This window comes from Mustelus asterias, chromosome 7 (assembly GCF_964213995.1).
Source record: "Mustelus asterias chromosome 7, sMusAst1.hap1.1, whole genome shotgun sequence".
NCBI classification, from domain to species: Eukaryota; Metazoa; Chordata; class Chondrichthyes; order Carcharhiniformes; family Triakidae; genus Mustelus; species Mustelus asterias.
The window spans coordinates 133,171,069-133,183,841 of NC_135807.1; positions in this window are offsets into that span (position 1 = coordinate 133,171,069).

Genomic DNA, 12,773 nt, shown 5'->3' on the forward strand with positions numbered 1-12,773 from the left:
AGACCAATCGTTTGTATCCCTCCATTCCCAGGCTGCTCATGTGACTATCCAGGTAAGTCTTAAACGATGTCAGCGTGCCTGCCTCCACCACCCTACTTGGCAGCGCATTCCAGGCCCCCACCACCCTCTGTGTAAAAAACGTCCCTCTGATATCTGAGTTATACTTCGCCCCTCTCACCTTGAGCCCGTGACCCCTCGTGATCGTAGGTAGGTTAATTTAAGAAGTATCTTCAAAGAGGGAGGAGAATTTCTGAGTGTAGGACCCAGGCAGCTGAAAGCTGGAATGACCTCTTACAAAATCACAAAAAGGGAGAGAGGGATCCTCGGTGTTAACATCTCATTCGAAAGGCAACATCTCTGGCAGTGCTCCCATCCCTCAATACTTCAATGGAGTGTCAGTCTAGATTTTGTAGTCAGTCTTTGGAATGCGACTTGACATGAGATGAGGCATGTGCAGAACCAATAAGCTAAGGCTGATACCTCGGGTCCTTATTCACCAGAATTAGAGTGCTGGGATTTAATCTTTTGGACAAGCATCGCCTTTATTTAAGTTTAAGCTTATTTTTTATTAGTGTCACAAGTAGGCTTGCATTAACACTGCAATGAAGTTACTGTGAAAATCCCCTAGCTGCCACACTCCTGTTCGGGTACACTGAGGGAGAATTTAGCATGGCCAATGCACCTAACCAGCATATCCTTCAGACTGTGGGGGGAAACCGGAGCACCCGGAGGAAACCCACGCAGACACGGGGAGAACATGCAGACTCCACACAGACACTGACCCAAACCGGGAATCGAACCCGGGTCGCTGGCGCTGTGAGGCAGCTGTGCTAACCACTGTGCCACTCAGAGTCAATTGAGGTTACACTCAATACAACTGGATTAATGATTTGAGTTGGATAGGTTAGGGAAGGTCAGGGGTTAATGTACAAATTCTAAAAGAGTGGAGTAAAGTTGGGATTCAGGGGTTCTTTTTGCGATGGTTGTTTATCTCTGGAATAAGCCCGAATGTGCAATGAGTAAAGATGTTCATTCAAAGGGGGAGCGGGATGTGTATCTCAGAGAGGCCAGAACATCTATGTATAGCCTGTAGGTGGTCACTGGGGCTGCTTCAGTCAGTAACTGTGGGCTCCCAGGAGTATGCTGAGTGGAGGAGGGAGGGGGGCGGGGGGGGGGGGGGGGGGGGGGATGGAGGAGGTGGAGAGGGTGGTCAGAGAGGAAGGGAAGAATTCTCCAGACCTTCCCGCTGGTGAGATCTTCCGATCTCGTCGAGGACAACCCTGAGCATGTTAGTGAGTGAGTGTGAGTGAGTGAGTGAATGTGAGTGAGTGAATGTGAATGAGTGAGTGAGTGTGAGTCAGCATGTTAGTGAGTGAGCGTGAGTGAGTGAGTGAGTGAGCATGTTAGTGAGTGAGTGAGTGATTGAGCATGTTCGTGAGTGAGTGTGAGTGAGTGTGAGTGAATGAGCATGTTAGTGAGTGAGTGTGAGTGAGTGAGTGAGTGGGCGAGTGGGTGAGTGGTTGAGTGAGAGAGTGTGGGTGAGTGAGTGAGTGAGGTGAGCATGTTAGTGAGTGAGCATGTTAGTGAGTGAATGAGTGAGTGTGAGTGAGTGTGAGTGAGTGAGCATGTTAGTGAGTGAATGTGAGTGAGCATGTTAGTAAATGAGTGAATGAGTGTGAGTGAGTGAGCATGTTAGTGAGTGAGTGAGCATGTTAGTGAGTGAGTGTGAGTGAGTGAGCATGTTAGTGAGTGAATGTGAGTGAGCATGTTAGTGAATGAGTGAATGAGTGAATGAGTGTGAGTGAGTGAGCATGTTAGTGAGTGAGTGAGTGAGCATGTTAGTGAGTGAGCATGTTAGTGAGTGAGTGTGAGTGAATGAGTGAGTGGGCGAGTGGGTGAGTGGTTGAGTGAGAGAGTGTGGGTGAGTGAGTGAGCATGTTAGTGAGTGAGTGTGAGTGAGTGAGCATGGTAGTGAGTGAGTGAGCATGGTAGTGAGTGAGTGTGAGTGAGTGTGAGTCAGTGAGCATGTTAGTGTGTGAGTGAGTGAGCATGTTAGTGAGTGAGTTTGAGTGAGTGTGAGTGAGTGAGCATGTTAGTGAGTGAGTGAGTGAGCATGATGGTGAGAGAGTGTGAGTGAGTGTGAGTGAGTGAGCATGTTAGTGAGTAAGTGAGCATGTTAGTGAGTGAGTGTGAGTGAGTGAGTGAGTGGGCGAGTGGGTGAGTGGTTGAGTGAGAGAGTGTGGGTGAGTGAGTGAGTGAGTGAGGTGAGCATGTTAGTGAGTGAGTGTGAGTGAGTGAGTAAGTGTGACTGAGTGAGTGTGAGTGAGTGCACATGATATTGTGTGAGTGAGTGAGCATGTTAGTGAGTGAATGTGAGTGTGAGTGAGTGAGCATGTTAGTGAGTGAGTGAGTGTGGAAGTGAGTGTGAGTGAGTGAGCATGTTAGTGAGTGAGTGAGTGTGTAAGTGAGTGAGTGAGCATGTTAGTCAGTGTGAGTGAGTGAGCGAGCATGTTAGTGAGTGAGTGAGTGTGAGTGAGTGAGTGAGTGAGCATGTTATTACTGAGTGTGAGTGAGTGAGCATGATGGTGAGAGTGTGAGTGTATGAGTGAGTGTGAGTGAGCACGTTAGTGAGTGAGTGATTGAATGAGCATATTAGTGAGTGAGTGTGAGTGAATGAGTGAATCGGAGAGTGGTTGAGTGAGAGAGTGAGTGGTTGAGTGAGAGAGTGTGGGTGAGTGAGTGAGTGAGCATGTTAGTGAGTGAGTGTGAGTGAGTGAGCATGGTAGTGAGTGAGTGAGCATGTTAGTGAGTGAGTGTGTGTGAATGAGTGAGTGGGTGAGTGGTTGAGTGAGAGTGTGGGTGTGTGAGTGAGCATGTTAGTGAGCGAGTGTGAGTGAGTGAGCATGTTAGTGAGTGAGTGAGTGAGTGAGTGAGTGTGAGTGAGTGAGCATGTTAGTGAGTGAGTGTGAGTGAGTGAGTGAGCATGTTATGACTGAGTGTGAGTGAGTGAGCATGATGGTGAGAGTGTGTGTGTGAGTGAGTGTGAGCGAGCATGTTAGTGAGTGAGTATGAGTCAGCATGTTAGTGAGTGAGTGAGTGTGGAAGTGAGTGTGAGTGAGTGAGTGTGAGTGAGTGAGTGAGCATGTTAGTGAGTGACTGTGAGTGAGTGTGAGTGAGTGAGCATGTTAGTGAGTGAGTGTGAGTGAGTGAGCATGTTAGTGAGTGAGTGAGCATGTTAGTGAGTGAGTGAGTGAGTGAGTGTGAGTCAGCATGTTAGTGAGTGAGTGAGTGCGAGTGAGTAAGTGTGAGTCAGCATGTTAGTGAGTGAGTGAGTGCGAGTGAGTGAGTGAGTGAGCATGTTAGTGAGTGAGTGAGTGTGAGTGAGCATGTTAGTGAGTGAGTGAGTGTGAGTGAGCATGTTAGTGAGTGAGTGAGTGTGGAAGTGAGTGTGAGTGAGTGTGGAAGTGAGTGAGTGAGTGAGTGAGCATGTTAGTCAGTGTGAGTGAGTGAGTGAGTGAACATGTTATGACTGAGTGTGAGTGAGTGAGCATGATGGTGAGAGTGTGAGTGTGAGTGAGTGAGTGTGAGTGAGCATATTAGTGAGTGAGTGAGTGATTGAATGAGCATATTAATGAGTGAGTGAGCATATTAGTGAGTGTGAGTGAATGAGTGAGTGGGTGAGTGGTTGAGTGAGAGAGTGAGTGGTTGAGTGAGAGAGTGTGGGTGAGTGAGTGAGAGTGAGTGAGTGAGTGAGCATGTTAGTGAGTGTGAGTGAGTGTGAGTGAGCGAGCATGTCAGTGAGTGAGCGAGAGTGAGTGTGAGCGAGTGTGAGTGTCCATGTTAGTGACTGAGTGTGAGTGAGTGTGAGTGAGCATGTTAGTGAGTGAGTATGTTGGTGAGTGAGTGTGAGTGAGTGAGCATGGTAGTGAGTGAGTGAGCATGGTAGTGAGTGAGTGTGAGTGAGTGTGAGTGAGTGAGCATGTTAGTGAGTGAGTGAGTGAGCATGTTAGTGAGTGAGTGAGTGAGCATGTTAGTGAGTGAGTGAGTGAGCATGTTAGTGAGTGAGTGAGCGAGCATGTCACTGAGTGAGTGAGAGTGAGGGTGAGCGAGTGTGAGTGTCCATGTTAGTGACTGAGTGTGAGTGAGTGTGAGTGAGCATGTTAGTGAGTGAGTGAGTGAGTGAGTATGTTGGTGAGTGAGTGTGAGTGAGTGAGCATGGTAGTGAGTGAGTGAGCATGGTAGTGAGTGAGTGAGCATGGTAGTGAGTGAGTGTGAGTGAGTGTGAGTGAGTGTGAGTGAGTGAGCATGTTAGTGAGTGAGTGAGCATGTTAGTGAGTGAGTGAGCATGTTAGTGAGTGAGTGTGAGTGAGTGAGTGAGTGAGTGAGTGGGCGAGTGGGTGAGTGGTTGAGTGAGAGAGTGTGGGTGAGTGAGTGAGTGAGTGAGGTGAGCATGTTAGTGAGTGAGTATGAGTGAGTGAGTGTGACTGAGTGAGTGTGAGTGAGTGCACATGATATTGAGTGAGTGTGAGTGAGTGAGCATGTTAGTGAGTGAATGTGAGTGTGAGTGAGCGAGCATGTTAGTGAGTGAGTGAATGTGGAAGTGAGTGTGAGTGAGTGAGCATGTTAGTGAGTGAGTGAGTGTGGAAGTGAGTGTGAGTGAGTGAGCATGTTAGTGAGTGAGTGTGCGTGAGTGAGTGTGAGTGAGCATGTTAGTGAGTGAGTGAGCATGTTAGTGAGTGACTGAGTGAGTGGGCATGTTAGTGTCTGAGTGTGAGTGAGTGAGCATGTTGGTAAGTGAGTGTGCGTGAGTGAGCATGGTAGTGAGTGAGTGAGTGAGCATGTTGGTGAGTGAGTGTGTGAGTGAGCATGGTAGTGAGTGAGTGTGAGTGAGTGTGAGTGAGTGAGCATGGTAGTGAGTGAGCATGTTAGTGAGTGAGTGTGAGTGAGCGAGCATGGTAGTGAGTGAGCATGGTAGTGAGTGAGTGTGAGTGAGTGAGCATGGTAGTGAGTGAGTGTGAGTGAGTGAACATGGTAGTGACTGTGTGTGAGTGAGTGAGCATGTTGGTAAGTGAGTGTGCGTGAGTGAGCATGGTAGTGAGTGAGTGAGTGAGTGAGAATGTTGGTGAGTGAGTGTGAGTGAGTGAGCATGGTAGTGAGTGAGTGAGCATGGTAGTGAGTGAGTGTGAGTGAGTGTGAGTGAGTGAGCATGGTAGTGTGAGTGAGTGAGTGAGCATGTTGGTGAGTGAGTGTGAGTGAGTGAGCATGGTGGTGAGTGAGTGAGCATGGTAGTGAGTGAGTGAGCATGGTAGTGAGTGAGTGTGAGTGAGTGTGAGTGAGTGAGCATGGTAGTGTGAGTGAGTGAGTGAGCATGTTGGTGAGTGAGTGTGAGTGAGTGAGCATGGTGGTGAGTGAGTGAGCATGGTAGTGAGTGAGTGTGAGTGAGTGAGCATGGTAGTGAGTGAGTGAGCATGTTAGTGAGTGAGTGAGCATGTTAGTGAGTGAGTGAGCATGTTGGTGAGTGAGTGTGAGTGAGTGAGCATGGTAGTGAGTGAGTGTGAGTGAGTGTGAGTGAGTGAGCATGGTAGTGAGTGAGTGAGCATGTTAGTGAGTGAGTGTGAGTGAGTGAGCATGGTAGTGAGTGAGTGAGCATGGTAGTGAGTGAGTGTGAGTGAGTGAGCATGGTAGTGAGTGAGTGAGCATGGTAGTGAGTGAGTGTGAGTGAGCATGTTAGTGAGTGAGCGTGAACGAGTGAGCATGTTGGTGAGTGAGTGAGTGAGTGAGCATGGTAGTGAGTGAGTGAGCATGGTAGTGAGTGAGTGTGAGTGAGAGAGTGAGCATGTTAGTGAGTGAGTGTGAGTGAGTGAACATGGTAGTGAGTGAGTGAGTGAGCATGGTAGTGAGTGAGTGTGAGTGAGCATGTTAGTGAGTGAGCGTGAACGAGTGAGCATGTTGGTGAGTGAGTGAGTGAGCATGGTAGTGAGTGAGTGAGCATGGTAGTGAGTGAGTGTGAGTGAGAGAGTGAGCATGTTAGTGAGTGAGTGTGAGCGAGTGAGCATGTTGGTGAGTGAGTGAGTGAGCATGGTAGTGTGAGTGAGCATGGTAGTGAGTGAGTGTGAGTGAGCGAGTGAGCATGTTAGTGAGTGAGTGTGAGCGAGTGAGCATGGTAGTGAGTGAGTGAGCATGGTAGTGAGTGAGTGTGAGTGAGTGAGCGAGTGAGCATGTCAGTGAGTGAGTGAGTGTGGGTGGGTGGGTGGGTGGGTGAGTGAGTGAGTGTGGGTGAGTGAGTGTGGGTGGGTGAGTGAGTAAGCATGTTAGTGAGTGAATGAGTGGATGAGTGGTTGAATGAATGAGTGAGTGTGAGTATGTTTGTGAGTGTGAGTGAGTGAGCGAGTGGGCGAGTGGGTGAGTTGGTTGAGTGAGTGAGTGAGTGAGCATGTTAGTATGAGTGAGTGAGTGAGCATGTTAGTGAGTGTGAGTGAGTGAGTGAGCATGTTAGTGAGTGAGTGAGTGAGTGAGTGTGAGTGAGTGAATGTGAGTGTGTGAGTGTGAGTGAGTGAGCATGTTAGTGAGTGAGTGTGTGAGTGAGTGAGTGAGTGTGAGTGAGTGTGAGTGAGTGAGTGTGGGTGAGTGAGTGAGCATGTTAGTGAGTGTGAGTGAGTGCGAGTGAGTGAGTGAGTGAGCATGTTAGTGAGCGAGTGAGTGAGTGAGTGTGTCAGTGAGTGAGTGGGTGAGTGGTTGAGTGAGTGAGTGTGAGTGAGTGAGTGAGCATGTTAGTGAGTGACTGTGAGTGAGTGTGAGTGAGTGAGCATGTTAGTGAGTGAGTGTGAGTGAGTGTGAGTGAGTGAGCATGTTAGTGAGTGAGTGAGCATGTTAGTGAGTGAGTGAGTGAGTGTGAGTCAGCATGTTAGTGAGTGAGTGAGTGCGAGTGAGTGAGTGTGAGTCAGCATGTTAGTGAGTGAGTGAGTGCGAGTGAGTGAGTGAGCATGTTAGTGAGTGAGTGAGTGTGAGTGAGCATGTTAGTGAGTGAGTGAGTGTGGAAGTGAGTGTGAGTGAGTGAGTGTGGAAGTGAGTGAGTGAGTGAGCATGTTAGTCAGTGTGAGTGAGTGAGTGAGTGAACATGTTATGACTGAGTGTGAGTGAGTGAGCATGATGGTGAGAGTGTGAGTGTGAGTGTGAGTGAGTGAGTGTGAGTGAGCATATTAGTGAGTGAGTGAGTGATTGAATGAGCATATTAATGAGTGAGTGAGCATATTAGTGAGTGTGAGTGAATGAGTGAGTGGGTGAGTGGTTGAGTGAGAGAGTGAGTGGTTGAGTGAGAGAGTGTGGGTGAGTGAGTGAGAGTGAGTGAGTGAGTGAGCATGTTAGTGAGTGTGAGTGAGTGTGAGTGAGCGAGCATGTCAGTGAGTGAGTGAGAGTGAGTGTGAGCGAGTGTGAGTGTCCATGTTAGTGACTGAGTGTGAGTGAGTGTGAGTGAGCATGTTAGTGAGTGAGTGAGTATGTTGGTGAGTGAGTGTGAGTGAGTGAGCATGGTAGTGAGTGAGTGAGCATGGTAGTGAGTGAGTGAGCATGGTAGTGAGTGAGTGTGAATGAGTGTGAGTGAGTGAGCATGTTAGTGAGTGAGTGAGTGAGCATGTTAGTGAGTGAGCATGTTAGTGAGTGAGTGTGAGTGAATGAGTGAGTGGGCGAGTGGGTGAGTGGTTGAGTGAGAGAGTGTGGGTGAGTGAGTGAGCATGTTAGTGAGTGAGTGTGAGTGAGTGAGCATGGTAGTGAGTGAGTGAGCATGGTAGTGAGTGAGTGTGAGTGAGTGTGAGTCAGTGAGCATGTTAGTGAGTGAGTGTGAGTGAGTGAGCATGTTAGTGAGTGAGTTTGAGTGAGTGTGAGTGAGTGAGCATGTTAGTGAGTGAGTGAGTGAGCATGATGGTGAGAGAGTGTGAGTGAGTGTGAGTGAGTGAGCATGTTAGTGAGTAAGTGAGCATGTTAGTGAGTGAGTGTGAGTGAGTGAGTGAGTGGGCGAGTGGGTGAGTGGTTGAGTGAGAGAGTGTGGGTGAGTGAGTGAGTGAGTGAGTGAGGTGAGCATGTTAGTGAGTGAGTGTGAGTGAGTGAGTAAGTGTGACTGAGTGAGTGTGAGTGAGTGCACATGATATTGTGTGAGTGAGTGAGCATGTTAGTGAGTGAATGTGAGTGTGAGTGAGTGAGCATGTTAGTGAGTGAGTGAGTGTGGAAGTGAGTGTGAGTGAGTGAGCATGTTAGTGAGTGAGTGAGTGTGTAAGTGAGTGAGTGAGCATGTTAGTCAGTGTGAGTGAGTGAGCGAGCATGTTAGTGAGTGAGTGAGTGTGAGTGAGTGAGTGAGTGAGCATGTTATTACTGAGTGTGAGTGAGTGAGCATGATGGTGAGAGTGTGAGTGTGTGAGTGAGTGTGAGTGAGCACGTTAGTGAGTGAGTGATTGAATGAGCATATTAGTGAGTGAGTGTGAGTGAATGAGTGAATCGGAGAGTGGTTGAGTGAGAGAGTGAGTGGTTGAGTGAGAGAGTGTGGGTGAGTGAGTGAGGGAGCATGTTAGTGAGTGAGTGTGAGTGAGTGAGCATGGTAGTGAGTGAGTGAGCATGTTAGTGAGTGAGTGTGAGTGAATGAGTGAGTGGGTGAGTGGTTGAGTGAGAGAGTGTGGGTGTGTGAGTGAGCATGTCAGTGAGTGAGTGAGTGAGCATGTTAGTGAGTGAGTGAGTGAGTGAGTGAGTGTGAGTGAGTGAGTATGTTAGTGAGTGAGTGAGTGTGAGTGAGTGAGTGAGAATGTTATGACTGAGTGTGAGTGAGTGAGCATGATGGTGAGAGTGTGTGTGTGAGTGAGTGTGAGCGAGCATGTTAGTGAGTGAGTATGAGTCAGCATGTTAGTGAGTGAGTGAGTGTGGAAGTGAGTGTGAGTGAGTGAGTGTGAGTGAGTGAGTGAGCATGTTAGTGAGTGACTGTGAGTGAGTGTGAGTGAGTGAGCATGTTAGTGAGTGAGTGTGAGTGAGTGAGCATGTTAGTGAGTGAGTGAGCATGTTAGTGAGTGAGTGAGTGAGTGTGAGTCAGCATGTTAGTGAGTGAGTGAGTGCGAGTGAGTAAGTGTGAGTCAGCATGTTAGTGAGTGAGTGAGTGCGAGTGAGTGAGTGAGTGAGCATGTTAGTGAGTGAGTGAGTGTGAGTGAGCATGTTAGTGAGTGAGTGAGTGTGGAAGTGAGTGTGAGTGAGTGAGTGTGGAAGTGAGTGAGTGAGTGAGCATGTTAGTCAGTGTGAGTGAGTGAGTGAGTGAACATGTTATGACTGAGTGTGAGTGAGTGAGCATGATGGTGAGAGTGTGAGTGAGTGAGTGTGAGTGAGCATATTAGTGAGTGAGTGAGTGATTGAATGAGCATATTAATGAGTGAGTGAGCATATTAGTGAGTGTGAGTGAATGAGTGAGTGGGTGAGTGGTTGAGTGAGAGAGTGAGTGGTTGAGTGAGAGAGTGTGGGTGAGTGAGTGAGAGTGAGTGAGTGAGCATGTTAGTGAGTGTGAGTGAGTGTGAGTGAGCGAGCATGTCAGTGAGTGAGTGAGAGTGAGTGTGAGCGAGTGTGAGTGTCCATGTTAGTGACTGAGTGTGAGTGAGTGTGAGTGAGCATGTTAGTGAGTGAGTGAGTATGTTGGTGAGTGAGTGTGAGTGAGTGAGCATGGTAGTGAGTGAGTGAGCATGGTAGTGAGTGAGTGTGAGTGAGTGTGAGTGAGTGAGCATGTTAGTGAGTGAGTGAGTGAGCATGTTAGTGAGTGAGTGAGTGAGCATGTTAGTGAGTGAGTGTGAGTGAGTGTGACTGAGTGAGTGTGAGTGAGTGCACATGATATTGAGTGAGTGTGAGTGAGTGAGCATGTCAGTGAGTGAATGTGAGTGTGAGTGAGCGAGCATGTTAGTGAGTGAGTGAATGTGGAAGTGAGTGTGAGTGAGTGAGCATGTTAGTGAGTGAGTGAGTGTGGAAGTGAGTGTGAGTGAGTGAGCATGTTAGTGAGTGAGTGTGCGTGAGTGAGTGTGAGTGAGCATGTTAGTGAGTGAGTGAGCATGTTAGTGAGTGACTGAGTGAGTGGGCATGTTAGTGTCTGAGTGTGAGTGAGTGAGCATGTTGGTAAGTGAGTGTGCGTGAGTGAGCATGGTAGTGAGTGAGTGAATGAGTGAGCATGTTGGTGAGTGAGTGTGTGAGTGAGCATGGTAGTGAGTGAGTGTGAGTGAGTGTGAGTGAGTGAGCATGGTAGTGAGTGAGCATGTTAGTGAGTGAGTGTGAGTGAGCGAGCATGGTAGTGAGTGAGCATGGTAGTGAGTGAGTGAGTGAGCATGGTAGTGAGTGAGTGAACATGGTAGTGAGTGAGTGTGAGTGAGTGAACATGGTAGTGACTGTGTGTGAGTGAGTGAGCATGTTGGTAAGTGAGTGTGCGTGAGTGAGCATGGTAGTGAGTGAGTGAGTGAGTGAGAATGTTGGTGAGTGAGTGTGTGAGTGAGCATGGTAGTGAGTGAGTGAGCATGGTAGTGAGTGAGTGTGAGTGAGTGAGCATGGTAGTGTGAGTGAGTGAGTGAGCATGTTGGTGAGTGAGTGAGCATGGTAGTGAGTGAGTGAGCATGGTAGTGAGTGTGAGTGAGTGTGAGTGAGTGAGCATGGTAGTGTGAGTGAGTGAGTGAGCATGTTGGTGAGTGAGTGTGAGTGAGTGAGCATGGTGGTGAGTGAGTGAGCATGGTAGTGAGTGAGTGTGAGTGAGTGAGCATGGTAGTGAGTGAGTGAGCATGTTAGTGAGTGAGTGAGCATGTTAGTGAGTGAGTGAGTGAGCATGTTAGTGAGTGACTGTGAGTGAGTGTGAGTGAGTGAGCATGTTAGTGAGTGAGTGTGAGTGAGTGAGCATGTTAGTGAGTGAGTGAGCATGTTAGTGAGTGAGTGAGTGAGTGTGAGTCAGCATGTTAGTGAGTGAGTGAGTGCGAGTGAGTAAGTGTGAGTCAGCATGTTAGTGAGTGAGTGAGTGCGAGTGAGTGAGTGAGTGAGCATGTTAGTGAGTGAGTGAGTGTGAGTGAGCATGTTAGTGAGTGAGTGAGTGTGGAAGTGAGTGTGAGTGAGTGAGTGTGGAAGTGAGTGAGTGAGTGAGCATGTTAGTCAGTGTGAGTGAGTGAGTGAGTGAACATGTTATGACTGAGTGTGAGTGAGTGAGCATGATGGTGAGAGTGTGAGTGAGTGAGTGTGAGTGAGCATATTAGTGAGTGAGTGAGTGATTGAATGAGCATATTAATGAGTGAGTGAGCATATTAGTGAGTGTGAGTGAATGAGTGAGTGGGTGAGTGGTTGAGTGAGAGAGTGAGTGGTTGAGTGAGAGAGTGTGGGTGAGTGAGTGAGAGTGAGTGAGTGAGCATGTTAGTGAGTGTGAGTGAGTGTGAGTGAGCGAGCATGTCAGTGAGTGAGTGAGAGTGAGTGTGAGCGAGTGTGAGTGTCCATGTTAGTGACTGAGTGTGAGTGAGTGTGAGTGAGCATGTTAGTGAGTGAGTATGTTGGTGAGTGAGTGTGAGTGAGCGAGCATGGTAGTGAGTGAGCATGGTAGTGAGTGAGTGTGAGTGAGTGTGAGTGAGTGAGCATGGTAGTGAGTGAGTGAGCATGTTAGTGAGTGAGTGTGAGTGAGTGAGCATGGTAGTGAGTGAGTGAGCATGGTAGTGAGTGAGTGTGAGTGAGTGAGCATGGTAGTGAGTGAGTGAGCATGGTAGTGAGTGAGTGTGAGTGAGCATGTTAGTGAGTGAGCGTGAATGAGTGAGCATGTTGGTGAGTGAGTGAGTGAGTGAGCATGGTAGTGAGTGAGTGAGCATGGTAGTGAGTGAGTGTGAGTGAGAGAGTGAGCATGTTAGTGAGTGAGTGTGAGCGAGTGAGCATGTTGGTGAGTGAGTGAGCATGGTAGTGTGAGTGAGCATGGTAGTGAGTGAGTGTGAGTGAGCGAGTGAGCATGTTAGTGAGTGAGTGTGAGCGAGTGAGCATGGTAGTGAGTGAGTGAGCATGGTAGTGAGTGAGTGTGAGTGAGCGAGTGAGCATGTCAGTGAGTGAGTGAGTGAGTGTGGGTGGGTGGGTGGGTGGGTGGGTGGGTGAGTGAGTGAGTGAGTGTGAGTGAGTGAGTATGTTAGTGAGTGAGTGAGTGTGAGTGAGTGAGTGAGAATGTTATGACTGAGTGTGAGTGAGTGAGCATGATGGTGAGAGTGTGTGTGTGAGTGAGTGTGAGCGAGCATGTTAGTGAGTGAGTATGAGTCAGCATGTTAGTGAGTGAGTGAGTGTGGAAGTGAGTGTGAGTGAGTGAGTGTGAGTGAGTGAGTGAGCATGTTAGTGAGTGACTGTGAGTGAGTGTGAGTGAGTGAGCATGTTAGTGAGTGAGTGTGAGTGAGTGAGCATGTTAGTGAGTGAGTGAGCATGTTAGTGAGTGAGTGAGTGAGTGTGAGTCAGCATGTTAGTGAGTGAGTGAGTGCGAGTGAGTAAGTGTGAGTCAGCATGTTAGTGAGTGAGTGAGTGCGAGTGAGTGAGTGAGTGAGTGAGTGAGCATGTTAGTGAGTGAGTGTGAGTGAGCATGTTAGTGAGTGAGTGAGTGTGGAAGTGAGTGTGAGTGAGTGAGTGTGGAAGTGAGTGAGTGAGTGAGTGAGCATGTTAGTCAGTGTGAGTGAGTGAGTGAACATGTTATGACTGAGTGTGAGTGAGTGAGCATGATGGTGAGAGTGTGAGTGAGTGAGTGTGAGTGAGCATATTAGTGAGTGAGTGAGTGA